The sequence below is a fragment of the Canis lupus genome, chromosome 22 (assembly GCF_048164855.1).
Source record: "Canis lupus baileyi chromosome 22, mCanLup2.hap1, whole genome shotgun sequence".
NCBI classification, from domain to species: Eukaryota; Metazoa; Chordata; class Mammalia; order Carnivora; family Canidae; genus Canis; species Canis lupus.
This window is the reverse complement of record NC_132859.1, coordinates 43,169,332-43,184,731: the sequence shown is the minus strand read 5'-3', so window position 1 is coordinate 43,184,731 and position 15,400 is coordinate 43,169,332. Positions and strand designations below refer to the sequence as shown.

General features: G+C 39.8%; 1 protein-coding gene and 1 pseudogene across 8 annotated transcripts in view; both read left to right on the top strand.

Moving 5' to 3' along the window:
• The window catches only part of MYRIP (myosin VIIA and Rab interacting protein), a 360,876-nt gene that overhangs the window by 32,308 nt on the left and 313,168 nt on the right, over nt 1–15,400 (top strand). The gene's annotated exons all lie outside the window — the stretch shown is intronic.
• On the top strand, nt 7,013–8,230 carry LOC140614503 (malate dehydrogenase, mitochondrial-like; annotated as a pseudogene).

Sequence of the window (15,400 nt, the reverse complement as noted above, 5' to 3'; positions counted from 1 at the left end):
TTTGCATTCCAAGTTCAAATTTGAAAACAGCATAGACTTTGGGATTATTTTTTAACAATTGTTTTCATACACATAGTGGGAAAGATTTGGTCAGTGTGATTGCTTCTTACAATGACCCTTTAAAGGGGTAGGATAAAGCAGGTTAGGGACATAGATTCTGGAGTCAAGTCTCCTCACCTAGTAGGTTGGCACAGCCACTTACCAATTGGTGACATTGAGCTACGGATTTAACGCTCAGGGCCTCCATTTCCCTCAATGAAAGAGTAGGAACTATAATAACTCTGATTTTTGAGAGACTTTACAGCAAAGCCTGCCACCACCAACACATTTTATAAAAAATATTAGCCACTGTTGCTATTATTAATTAATTATAATCATCATTAATATCACTTAGATCCAAATGTTTGGCCAATAGAGTTTGCAGAGAATGAACACTAATGTAGAAATTATGTTGAATCATTTTTTAACTTTATAAAAACAATTTCTAATATTATTAGCATAAGAGAGAATGATCATAAGGAAGACTTCCAAAGTGCCAAGGATATATATGTGTATTTTGTAATATTACACAAAATATATAGCAAAAACTGAACCTGGTGCAAGCTGCTGTATATCCTGTAATTGTCTGTAGCTGTCACATATCATGGATGACCCAAAACTGTTATTAAAAAATATATATGTATATATATATATATAATTTCTTTTTATAAAGTTAATAAATACTTAGGGAAATGTAAAGAATATACTCTCTTAATAATTCCAACTCTTTCTCTATGAACTTTGGCGTAATTTTTCAACCATACACACCTGGTACTTTCAGAAGGTATTCAGTGAATATTTTTAAGATACCATGTGTCTTCCTACCAAAAATTTTCTAATGCATGTCCTTTACCTGTGGCCCCAGTTGCAGTTAGGTGCTCTGAGCATATTTGATCCTCTTCAGAATGTCCTTCTCTTTTGTATCCCATAAAAGGATCTTTAGGCTTGTACATTGAACTACTTTGCCTGTCCAGTTGGACACATTAAATCCTATCACCAGTCTTAAGATAGTTTGTAAAGGTAGGTATCAAAATAGAGATTTAGCAATCCAAATTGATGTTGAAAATTATCTTAAATGTAATTTTATTTTTTCTGGAAAGAGATTATACATTATTTCTTGATAGTTTGCTAGTATGATTTTGAGAAATTTAAATAGGTAAGGCAGGTTTGCTTGGTGGTTAGGAGCATAGACTCTGGAGCCAGTTACAAGCTGCATGCTCTTGGGCAAGTTATTTGCTTTCTCTTTGCTTTAGTTTCTCTCTTTTAAAAATGAGGCTAATATTAGTACCCACTTCCTAATGAAGAAAAAGACTGCCTGGTTTGTAGTAATTGTGGTATGTTTGCTGTTATGTACTTTTTATTTAGAGTACAGAGCTAGGTAATCCATACATCATAATCATATAATTTCCTCCTGTTTAAGATAGTTGAAGAACATGTCTGTTAGTGGCAGATCAGGCAATTGGGACTTACTCTTCTACTGAGGACAACTGGAAAATCTGAATAAAGTATGTAGAAAAAATAATAAAATATATCCATTTAAAAGCATGAGAGAGCTAGCTAACAAGATAGTGAGGAATCAGTGGACCAGAGCCCTGGGGGGACCATGGCCTAAGGAGGAGAAACCAACATTTGGAGCTTTCCCCTGGGCCATTTGCCAGTTTGTGAGTTTGTGACAGTTTGTGACAGCAGCAGTTTTGACAGTTGCTTGGGATTAGGGAGATTGGATTTAGAGGCTTGCCAAAGGAGCCTGACAAAACCATTTAGTTTGTGTTGAGATCTCCAAAAGCTCCACCTTTGAAGTAGGGTGAATTGGATGAAGAAAGCCTGTGCAGGAACATCAGCTAAGATTCCAGTTGTTTCAGTTTTTTTTTTTTTTAAAGATTTTATTGATTTATTTTAGAAAGAGAGAGTGTGTGCATGAGGGAGGGGGGAGGGGCAGAGAGAGAGAGAATCTGAAGCAGACTCGATGCCAAGAGTGGAACCTGATAGGGCTTGATCTCATGACCATGAGCTGAAACCAAGATTCGGATGCTCAACTGACAGCCAACTAGGCACCACCAGTTGTTTCAGTTTTGAAGTTGAAGTTCAATCTTAGAGATGAGAATGTATGCCTGGATTGTTGGCACTAAAAGGCACCTGACACAAACAAGAATCCTCTGTAGAGGAAAGTAACTACAAATAGACTTCAATTTTGCAAAACCAATGCACAAATAAATAGATAAATAAATAAATAACTGGGTACAAGAGAAGATGAGAGGAAATGAATAAAAACAAGCAGAAAGGAAGGGAAAATATAAAAAGACCTACAGATTTCCCAGATACTGAGCTATCAGGCAGATTAAAAAATAACTATGTTACTATATTCAAAGAGATAAAGGAAAAGATTGAAAATGTAGACAGAAAAAAACCTAGAACAAGTAAGAAAATGCAATGGAAAATTTAGAATTGAAAAATTGCCCAATTAAAAAACTTAAAAACAGGTTTATGGGGCACCTGGCTGGCTCAGTCAGTGGAGCATGTGACTCTTCATCTCAAGGTTGTGAGTTTGAGCCCCACATTGGGCATGGAGCCCACTTAAAAAATACCGGTCTAATGATAGGTTAAAAATACATGAAGAGAAAAATGAATCAACACTCAAAGAATTCTGACCTAAGTTGGGAAAATATCCAGAGTAAAATATGAGAAACGGGACATAAAATCAAAAGAAAGAATTTGACACATGAAGAGTACACTGAAAAGGTCCGACAAACACAGGTGATCATGGTCACCAGAAAGAAAAAAGAATAATAAAAAAAAGAAATATTATCAGAAGAGAAAATGCCTGAACAATTTACAAAACTGATGGAAGTTTATGAGAACTACAGACTCTCTACAAAAGAGAGCATAATTACAAAACAGAACTGTGATGGCTAATTTTATGTGTCAGCTTGGCTGAGCCATAGTGCCTAGATATTTGTTCAAACATTATTTTGATGTTTCTGTGAGTATGTTCCTTTGGAAGTGATTAACATTTAAATATGTGGAATTTTTTTTTTTAAATATGTGGAATTTGAGTGAAGTAGATCACTCTCCATAATGTGGGTGGACCCCATCCAATCAGTTGAAGGCCTTAACAGAATAAAGACTGACACCCTCACCGCTCCATCCAGAGCAAGAAATTCTGCCAGGAAACTGTGTTTGGACTCAAACTAACTCTTCTCTGAGTCTCCCGCCTGCCAGGCTCCCCCATCAGATCTTGGAATTGTCTGGCCTCTGCCATTGCATGACCCAGTTCCTTAAAATAAATCTCTCTCTTCCTCTTCTCTCTATCCTGTTGGTTCTGTTTCTTTGGAGAACCCTGGCCAATACAATAACCAAAGGAGAATTTTGAAAGAAGAGAAGCAAAAGCAAATTATTTGGGCACCCAGGACTGGAGAAATAATGTAGTGGCAAGACATCTTATGATACCCAAATCAACAGCAGAAAATGACTCAGGCTCAATGTTTCCTGGACTCCAACCTCTTGGTAGTCTCATTCCTTCCCCAGATGGAATAGGAGTCTTACAACAACAGCAGGTGAACGTGACACCACCCACAAGGGAAATCAATTGGGAGCCAAGTAGGGATTGGGAATCAAGTGGAGATTGGGAGTTTGGGATCAGTGGAGGATCAAGTGGACATAGGAAGTGCCCTCCTTCCCTGCTGGGTCTGAGACCCCTTTATCACTGAGCAGCAAGTAACTGGGTTGAGAAGCACTCTGTATCACCACAGGCTGGGGGGTATCTCCCCACCATAAGTGCCCAGCCCAGGAAGCCTCTTCATCCCTATGGGGCTAATACCTTTCTCCCCCTTGATATACTGAGAAGAATTTTGTCATACTAGGCAGCTTAGCCCTGAAAGCCTCTTTAGTTCCACAGGTGGAGTTTTCCTTACCCTACTGAGAGGCACCTGGCATTCTGGTCTAAGGAAACCCAGTGCACCCCTTCATGCAGCACAGCAAGAACCAGTGTGAGCCTCAGTGGCACTAGATAAGCCAAGTGGATTTTTGAATACTATGAAAATTAAATTTTCATTGGATCCTTAGTCTAAAAAAGTAGGACAGGGCCTTGTGCTAAATATACCTAAATAGAAGGACTACCTATTATAATAACAAAATAGCTAAATAGGACCCAGAGTCTCCTAACATAGTAGCCAAAATTTCCAGGGTACAAATGAAAAACACTCATCATAATAACTGGAATATTACAATTTGAGTGAGGAAGACAACTGATACTAACGTGAAGATTAATCGGATGTTGGAAATAACTGACAAGAATTTTAAAGCATCCCTTATGGCCTTGGGAGCAGCTCAGGAGGTGGCTCCCGGCAGAGGGGTCTGTGCCCTCCTGCCTTTGGGAGCCGCCCCCCGGGAGCGCGATTCCAGCAGCACAGGCCCTGGATCCTAGGGCACCGGGGAACCAGCCCACGATCCTGCCTCCCCCCGGGACAGGCTGAGGCGGGGAGGACACAGGACAGCAAGGACTCTCCTGCTGCCCCGCGGCCCGGAGCTGTGTGGATCAGCAACCCCCTCTACCCCCACCCCCGGCTCCCGGAGCATCCAGGCCAGTGCAGACTGGGAGACTGTGGTAGTTACTGTGGGAGCTGAATCCAGAGCTGGGGAGCTGGCCGCCGCCAGTGTGTTTGTTCCTCCTGGTGTCACCTGTGCCTGGGACAGAGCAGCGCTGCCAGGGAACAGGGGCCTCACAGGATAAACAGCTGCCACTGAGCCCAGCACCCAACGGGCTGGGGCAGCTCCCCCAGGCGCACACATCTGAGAATCAGCACAGCAGGCCCCTCCCCCAGAACACCAGCTGGAAGGACGGGAAAGAGCAAGTTCTTGGCTGAGCAGCGCTGGAAAGCTCCAGGGGAGGTCGAGGGATTTACAGTATATAGAACCAGAGGATACCCCTCCTTGTTTTTTTTTTTTTTTTCTCTTCCTTTTTCTAGTATAAAAGGAAGTTTTTACCCACTCTGCACTGAGCAAAATGAAAGAAACTCACCACAAAAGAAAGAATCAGAAACAGTACTCTCTGCCACAGAGTTACAAAATTTGGATTACAATTCGATGTCAGAAAGCCAATTCAGAAGCACAATTATCAAGCTACTGGTGGCTCTGGAAAAAAGCATAAAGGATTAAAGAGACTTCATGACTGCAGAATTTAGATCTAATCAGGCCAAAATTAAAAATCAATTAAATGAGATGCAAACCAAACTGGAGGTCCTAACGACGAGAGTTAATGAGGTAGAAGAAAGAGTGAGTGACATAGAAGATAAGTTGATGGCAAGGAAGGAAGCTGAGGAAAAAAGAGAAAAACCATTAAAAGACCATGAGGAAAGGTTAAGGGAAATAAATGACAGTCTCAGAAGAAAAAAATCTACGTTTAATTGGGGTTCCAGAGGGTGCCAAAGGGCCAGAGGGCCAGAAAGCATATTTGAACAAATCATAGCTGAGAACTTCCCTAACTTGGGGAGGGAAGCAGGCATTCAGATCCAGGAGATAGGCCCCACCCTAAAACAAATAAAAACTGTTCAACACCTCGACATTTAATAGCGAAACTTGCAAATTCCAAAGATAAAGAGAAAATCCTTAAAGCAGCAAGAGACAAGAGATCCCTAACTTATATGGGGAGAAAGATTAAGAACAGACCTCTCCACAGAGACTTGGCAGGCCAGAAAGGGCTGGCAGGATATATTCAGGGTCCTGCATGAGAAGAACATGCAGTTAATAATACTTTATCCAGCAAGGCTCTCATTCAGAATAAAAGGGAGAGATAAAGAGCTTCCAAGATAGGCAGAAACTGAAAGAATATATGACCACCAAATCAGCTCTGCAAGAAATATTAAGGGGGACTCTGTAAAAGAAAGAGGATGCCCAAAGAAATAATCCACAAAAACAGGGACTGAATAGGTATTACGATGACACTAAATTCATATCTTTCAATAGTAACTCTGAATGAGAATGGGCTTAATGATCCCATCAAAAGACGCAGGGTATCAGACTGGATAAAAAAACAAGATCCATCTATTTGCTGTCTACAAGAGACTCATTTTAGACCTAAGGACACCTACAACCCGAAAATGAAAGGGTGGAGAACCATTTACCATTCAAATGGTCCTCAAAAGAAAACAGGGGTAGCAATCCTCATATCAGATAAATTAAAGTTTATCCCAAAGTCTGTAGTAAGAGATGAAGAGGGACACTATATCATACTTAAAGAATCTATCCAACAAGAGGACCTAACAATCATGAATATTTATGCCCCTAATGTGGGAGCTGCCAAGTATATCAATCAATTAATAACCAAACTAAAGACATACTTAGATAATAATACACTAATACTGGTAGAATTCATACAGGACTTTCTGCAAATGACAGATTTTCTAAGCACAACATCTCCAAAGAAATAAGAGCTTTAAATGATACACTGGACCAGATGGATTTCAGAGATATTTACAGAACCTTACATCCAAACACAACTGAATACACATTCTTCTCAATTGCACACGGAACTTTCCCCAGAATAGACCACATACTGGGTCACAAATCAGGTCTCAACCAATACCAAAAGATTAGGATTGTCCCTCGCGTATTTTCAGACCATAATTCTTTGAAACTTGAACTCAGTCACAAGATGAAATTTGGAAGAAATTCAAACACGTGGAGGTTAAAGATCATCCTGCTAAAAGATGAAAGGGTCAACCAGGAAATTAGAGAAGAACTAAAAGGGTGGAGGTCGTTGGTGTCACCTGCCAGCCGCCGGCTCCTGCACCTGCTCTTCGGCTCCCTGCCCGCTCCAACCAACATGATCTGCGCCCTCGCCCGCCGCAGCTTCAGCACCTCGGCCCAGAACAATGCTAAAGTAGCTGTGCTTGGGGCTTCTGGAGGAATTGGGCAGCCCCTTGTGCTGCTTCTGAAGAACAGCCCCTTAGGGAGCCGCCTGACCCTCTGGATATTGCTCATACACCTGGAGTGGCCGCAGATCTGAGCCACATCGAGACCAGAGCAACCGTGAAAGGCCACCTTGGACCTGCGCAGCTGCCGGATTGCCTCAAAGGCTGCGATGCGGTGGTTATTCCAGCCGGAGTCCCAAGAAAACCAGGCATGACACGGGATGACCTGTTCAGCACCAAGGCCTCAATTGTGGCCACCCTGACTGCTGCCTGTGCCCAGCATTGCCCCGAGGCCATGATCTGCGTCATTTCAAATCCGGTCAACTCCACCATCCCAATTGCAACGGAGGTTTTCAAGAAACACAGAGCTTACGACCCCAATAAAATCTTCGGGGTGACGACCCTGGACATTTCAGGGCCAACACTTTCATTGCAGAACTAAAGGGTTTGGATCCCGCGCGAGTCAATGTTCCTGTCATTGGTGGTCATGCCGGGAAGACCATCATCCCCCTGATCTCTCAGTGCACCCCCAAGGTGGACCTTCCCCAGGACCAGCTGACAGCCATGACTGGGCGGATTCAGGAGGCCGGCACGGAGGTGGTGAAGGCCAAAGCTGGAGCAGGCTCTGCCACCCTGTCCATGGCATACGCTGGAGCTCGGTTTGTCTTCTCCCTTGTGGATGCAATGAATGGGAAGGAAGGAGTTGTCGAATGTTCCAGGAAGCAGACTGTGCCTATTTCTCCACACCATTACTGCTGGGGAAAAAGGACATCGAGAAGAATCTAGGCATTGGCAAGATCTCGCCTTTTGAAGAGAAGATGATAGCAGAAGCCATCCCCGAGCTGAAGGCCTCCATCAAAAAGGGAGAGGAGTTTGTGAAGAACATGAAATGAAAGGGCAGCCAGCTAGCAGTCCGTTTCCCTAACTTATGAGGGCATCATGTCCCTGCAAAGCCATCTCGTGCCCTCATGTTTCCGTTGCGTTAACCACCAGTGTCATGTTAACGTCACTGCCCCTTCCAATCGCAAGTCCGTCAATGTGTGCATCAATAAAAGCAGGCTTCCATTTTCTTAAAAAAAAAAAAAAAAGAACTTAAAAGATTCATGGAAACTAATGAAAATGAAGATACAACCATTCAAAATCTTTGGGATACAGAAAAAGCAGTCCTAAGAGGGAAATACACCGCAATACAAGCATCCCTCAAAAAATTGGAAAAAACTCAAATACAGCAGCTAACCTTGCACCTAAAGGAACTGGAGAAAGAACAAAATAAAACCTACACCCAGCAGAAGAAGAGAGTTAATAAAGATTCGAGCAGAACTCAATGAAATAGAGACCAGAAGAACTGTAGAACAGATCAACAAAACCAGGAGTTGGTTCTTTGAAAGAGTTAATAAGATAGATAAACCATTAGCCAACTTTATTAAAAACAAAATAGAAAAGACTCTAATTAATAAAATCACGAAAAAGGAGAGATCACCACCAATTCCAAGGAAATACAAACGATTTAAAAAACATTATGAGCAGCTATACACCAATAAATTAGACAACTAGAAGAAATGGATGCATTTTTGGAAAACCACAAACTACCAAAACTGGAGCAGGAAGAAGTAGAAAACCTGAACAGGCCAATACCCAGGAAGAAATTGAAGCAGTCACCAAAAACCTCCCGAGACACAAAAGTCCAGGGCCAGATGGCTTTCCGGGGGAATTTTATCAAACGTTTAAAGAAGAAACAATACCTATTCTACTAAAGCTGTTCCAAAAGATAGAAAGAGATGGAATACTTCCAAACTTGTTCTATGAGGCCAGCATCACCTTGATTCCAAAACCAAAGACCCCACCAAAAATGAGAATTATAAACCAATATCCCTGATGAACACAGATGCAAAAATTCTCATCAAGATACAAGCCAATAGGATCCAACAGTACATTAAGAAGATTATTCACCATGACCAAGTGGGATTTATCCCTGGGATGCAAGGCTGGCTCAACACTTGTAAAGCAATCAACATGATAGATCATATCAACAAGAGAAAAAACAAGAACCAGATGATCCTCTCAATAGATGCAGAGAAAGGATTTGACAAAATACAGCATTCCTGATCAAGACTCTTCAGAGTGTAGGGATAGAGGGAACATTCCTTGGCATCTTAAAAGCCATCAACAAAAAGCCCACAGCAAATGTCATTCTCAGTGGGGAAGCACTGGGAGCCTTTCCCCTAAGATCAGGAACATGACAGGGATGTCCACTCTCACCACTGCTATTCAACATAGTACTAGAAGTCTTAGCCTCAGCAATCAGGCAACAAAAAGAAATAAAAGGCATTCAAATTGGCAAAGAAGAAGTCAAACTTTCCCTCTTCGTAGGTGACATGATACTGTATGTAGAAAACCCAAAAGGCTCCACCCCAAGATTGCTAGAACTCACACAGCAGTTCGGCAGTGTGGCAGGATAAAAAACCAATGCCCAGAAATCAGTGGCATTTCTATACACTAACAATGAAACTGAAGAAAGGGAAATTAAGGAGTCAATTCCAGGGATCCCTGGGTGGCGCAGCGGTTTGGCGCCTGCCTTTGGCCCAGGGCGCGATCCTGGAGACCCAGGATCGAGTCCCACGTCAGGCTCCCGGTGCATGGAGCCTGCTTCTCCCTCTGCCTGTGTCTCTGCCTCTCTCTCTCTCTCTGTATGACTATCATAAATAAATAATAAAAAAATTTTTTTAAAAAAGGAGTCAATTCCATTTACAATTGCACCCAAAAGCATAAGATACCTAGGAATAAACCTAACCAAAGAGGTAAAAGATCTATACCCTAAAAAGTATAGAACACTTCTGAAAGAAATTGAGGAAGACACAAAGAGATGGAAAAATATTCCATGCTCATGGATTGGAAGAATTAATATTGTGAAAATGTTACTGCCGCCCAGGGCAATTTACACATTTAATGCAATCCCTGTCAAAATACCATGGACTTTCTTCAGAGAATTGAAACAAATAATCTTAAGACTTGTATGGAATCAGAAAAGACCCCCAAAAAGCCAGAGGAATATTGAAAAAGAAAACCATAGCTGGGGGCATTACAATGCTGGATTTCAGGTTGTACTACAAAGCTATTATCATCAAGACGGTGTGGTAGTGGCACAAAAACAGACACATAGATCAGTGGAACAGAATAGAGAACCCAGAAATGGGACCTCAACTCTATGGTCAACTAATATTCAACAAAGCAGGAAAGAATATCCACTGGAAAAAGGACAGTCTCTTCAATAAATGGTTCTGGGAAATTGGACAGCCATGTGCAGAAGAATGAAACTAGACCATTCTCTTGCACCATACACAAAGATAAACTCAAAATGGATGAAATATCTAAATGCAAGACAAGAATCCATCAAAATCCTAGAGGAAAACACAGGCAACACCCTTTTTGAACTTGGCCACGGCAACTTCTTGCAAGATACATCTATGAAGGCAAGGGAAACAAAAGCAAAAATGAATATTGGGACTTAATCAAGATAAAAAGCTTCTGCACAGCAAAAGAAACAGTCAACAAAACTAAGAGACAACCTACAGAATGGGAGAAGATATTGGCAAATGACCTATCAGATAAAGGGCTAGTATCCAAGATCTATAAAGAACTTATTAAACTCAACAGCAAAGAAACAAACAATCCAATCATGAAATGGGTAAAAGACATGAACAGAAATTTCACAGGGGATGACATAGACATGGCCAACAAGCACATGAGAAAATGCTCCGCATCACTTGCCATCAGGGAAATACAAATCAAAACCACAATGAGATACCACCTCACACCAGTGAGAATGGTGAAAGTTAACAAGACAGGAAACAACATATGTTGGAGAGGATGTGGATAAAGGGAAACCCTCTTGCACTGTTGATGGGAATGTGAACTGGTGCAGCCACTCTGGAAAACTGTGTGCATGTTCCTCAGAGAGTTAAAAATAGACCTGCCCTATGAGCCAGCAATTGCACTGCTGGGGATTTACCCCAAAGATACAGATGCAGTGAAACGCCGGGACACCTGTACCCCAATGTTTCTAGCAGCAATGTCCACAGTAGCCAAACTGTGGAAGGAGCCTCAGTGTCCACTGAAAGATGAATGGATAAAGAAGATGTGGTCTATGTATACAATGGAATATTCCTCAGCCATTAGAAACGACAAATACCCACCATTTGCTTCGATGTGGATGGAACTGGAGGGTATTATGCTGAGTGAAATAAGTCAATCGGAGAAGGACAAACAGTATATGGTCTCATTCATTTGGGGAATATAAAAAAATAGTGAAAGGGAATAAAGGAGAAAGGAGAGAAAATGAGTGGGAAATATCAGTGAGATTCACAGAACATGAGAGACTCCTAACTCTGGGAAATGAACAAGGGGTAGTAGAAGGGGAGGTGAGTGGGGGGTTGGAGTGACTGGGTGACGGGCACTGAGAGGGGCACCTGGCAGCATGAGCACTGGGTGTTATGCTATATGTTGGCAAATCGAACTCCAATGAAAAAATATACAAAAAAAATAAAGCAGCCGTTATAAAAGTGCTTCAGTAAATAATTACAAATCCACCTGAAACAAATGAAAAATAGGAAATTACAATAATGAGAGTTATAAAAAGGAACCAAAAAGAAATTATAGAACTGAAAAATATAACAATGGAAAGAAAAAATACTTGCTGGATGAACAAAAAACTGTAGTGAAGATGACAGAGGATCAGTGAACAAGAAGAGTACAGATCAAAAGAATTTGCCCAAACTGAAAAACAGAGAAAACAGACCATGAAAATGAGCAGAGCCTCAAGGATCTATGGGACAATAACGCAAGACCAACACATTTAGGGGTAAGGGCAAGAGAGAGAAGGATATGTTCTGATAAGTAACTCAGTGGTGTGGTTGATTCATAGAGATCCAGAAGGAAGGTCAAAGTCAAGCCCAGAGAGAGAGCAGGTTAGAATGAGGTCTTCAAGGGTGGTAAGCAAAGCTTACCTTGGTGGTAAAGCAAAGCCCTCTCAAAGTTATCCCCAAAGCTATAGGGAATGATGAAAGGATTTTTATGCATGGAGGTAACTTGATCAGCTTATCCCTTTTTTTTAAAAAAAGATTTAACTTATTTATTCATGAGAGACAGAGAGAGAGAGAGAGAAAGAGAGAGAGAGAGAGAGAGAGGCACAGACAGGCAGAGGGAGAAGCAGGCTCCATTCCATGCAGGGAGCCTGATGTGGGACTCAATCCTGGGTCTCCAGGACCACACCCTGGGCTGAAGGCAGCGCTAAACCCCTGAGCCACCCGGGCTGCCCAGCTTATCTCTTTTAAAACATTATGTTTGTGTGTGTGTGTGTCTGTGTGTGTATAAAATTTAAATTTAATTTTAAAAATTTATTAAAAATAAATTAATTTGTACTATACTATTTTTATATTATACTTATATATAATAATATGTTTATATACAATCTATTTTGTTATATTATTAGTTATATTAAATATGATATATTTAAAGTATATTTTGTTTATGAAATAAATTAAGATTAAATATTTACATTTAAAATATTGAATACACAATACATTTAAATCATTCAAAATTTCAAAAGCATTGAAAGTATGCTTCACACCACTGACCATAGTAGTTGCCCTTTTCTTTAGGTAACTCATGCCACTGGGTTTTTCCTATGAATTTTTCTTGAGTGATTTATGCACATACAAGTAAGTATGTGTACACGTATATACATTAGAAACATATTTTATTCCTCTCTTTTTATACAAATAATGGCATAGTATACCTACTGTTTTGCACCTTGCTGTTTGTACATATCATTGTGCAACCTTTACTTAACCCTATATTTGAAGAATTCCATAACAGTTCATAAAGTTTCTTCATTTTTCCCTACCAGATGCATGGTTTTCCATTGTATGGCTATCCCATCATTATTTTTCACTTGGTTCTCTAACGATCTTTCTAAATATGTCATTTTTGCATAAATATATGTGTGTTACCTCTGTAGGATAAATTCTTAGAGGTGGAATTCCTGAATGAAAGGATATCTGTCTACTTCCCTATAATATTGATAAGTATTGGCAAGTTGCCATCCATAGAGATGGTACACTTATGATCCTAACAGCAATGTATGAGAGTGCCCATTTCCTCACAGCCTTACCAACATCCTGTGATTACTAAGCTTTTGAATCTTTGCAAATCTGATAGGTGAAAAAAAAGTCTTTCAATTTGTATTTGTCTTTTTATGTGTTTGATAGGTTTATGAGCCATTTATAGTTCTTTCTGGGCATTCTGTTTCTTCTGATTTTTATTACTCTCCTTGTCCATTTTTCTGTTAGGTTTTTGCTCTTTTTTCTTATGCACTTGTCAAAGTTTTTGTATTGAGGGAAATTATCTTTTTGTCTTTGATGTAGGTTGCCATTTTTTTTCATTTTTGTCACCTAACTCTGCTCATAATGTTTTGGTTCTTTGTTATGCAGATATTTCAAATTTTATATTGAATTTATCCATTATTTTCAATGGTTTCTGAATTTTGTGTCATATTGAGGAATGCTTTTCTCACTCAGAGATTATGAAAAAATTTTGTTTCATTTTCTTTTGTTACCTTTATGATTTTATTTTATTTTTTTACCTTTAGGTTAGTTATGCATTTTGGAATTATTCTGTTGGTGTATGAAGTATGTTTATGTTACTCATTATTTTTGTAGCTTAAAAAAATTTAAAAGTCTAAGGGCATCTGGGTGGTTCAGTTGGTTAAGTGTCTGATTCTTCATTTTGGCTCAGGTCATGATCTCAGGGTGGTGAGATTGAGCCCTGTATCAGGCTCTGTGCTCAGCAGGGAGTCTGCTTGAGATTCTGTCTCCCTCTGCCCCTTCCCTTTCTCTCTCTCCCCTCTAAGAAGACTTTTTTTTTTTTTTAATTTAAAAGATCAGTTTTCCTTGGGACCCAATATAGTCTCAAAATTTTCAGGAATTGCTTATGTATTTGTTCCAGTATTTTCATTTCCTTTCTTTAGGGTCTCTTCTTTTTCCCTCCATATCTGCAGTATTCTCCACAATCTGTCTTACTATTTCACTTTGGTCCCCTTCCTCATATCTTTCCCCCACTTTATTCCACTAGTTTCTCAGCTACCTGGTATGCTTTCTTGGCATAATTTCTGCAATGGTTGTTATTTTCCCCCGCCTATTTCCAAAGCCCTGTCAATTCACATTTTGTCATTTTGTGTTACTTTGATATTTTTCCTATTTCTTCATTCATAGGTGTGATTTGATCATTAAGTTTTTAATATCTTAAAAGTATTTGGTCACTCCATTGCTTTATCACATATCTTACAGTGAGAGATTTACTTGCTTACTTGCCTTTCTTGCTCATTTATTTTATCTTCTAGTGTTTTTATATCATTTGAGTTTTTTTCTTTTTCATTATTCACCATCCAAAGGAGTTTAATTTTTCCAACTTAATTTCCTTTATTTTAGATGCCTTTCCATTTACATTTGGTATCTGTAGTTTTAATTGTCTCTTGGCTTAGCTGAAATGAAATTTACATTTTGTTTCTCATTTTCCTTATTGCTTTTTGAATTATTTCCAGAATGAGAAGGGGGAAATGTTGACTTTCACACAACAGATTCAGACTAGAAGTCAGCCTAGATATTGTTTAAGCTGCAAAAAGGCCAATAATACATCTTCACTGTAAAAGCCATTTGGTGGCATTTTCAGGTGGGATTGTAGCAGGCCACCAAGATCAACATATCCTAGCTGAATGTTAATAGCATCCTGCCATCCCTGGTCCAACCAGTTGTGGCCTAGTGTTGTAATTGAGTCTGCTCTAGGCCATTCCTGTCTATAGGTAAATGATGAGTCTCAGAGAAGCAGGCTGTCTAGTAGGGATAGCAATCTTGAAGCTGAAGTAATGAAGGTCAGTGAGTTCTATAGTCTAAGTACCACCTCCTTCAAAGAATAGACACAATGAAAGGTACATCTCATATGTGTGTTGTTTTCTTTCTTCCCAGGTGGAAGTTTTTTTTTTCTTTTTTCCCTGATAGCAAGTGCCTTAAATGAGAGTCCTAACACTTAGATTTTTTTGGAGGAATAAGAAATTTCTTTACAGTTCTAGTCAACATCTAGTCATGGCTGAAGAGGGAAGCTCCAGCAGTACTTACTTTTTATCACCTTTAGGACTTTGGACTTTGCAAGTTAATCTTTTTACTTTTCTATTAGGTTCATGATATCACACACATACATAAACACACAGACTGTGGGTTTATAAAATCTCGTTCAACCATTTGTCCTTGATCTTTCTGTTCTAAGTATCTTTCTAGAATGTCACTTGTGTAAACACTGACCTTTTATGATGAACTTTCCATTATGTATGTACTTAATATCTTTGGAGTTCCTTTTTTTTCTTTTCATTTGTAAGGTATGTACTGACCATTTTCCTGTAGAAG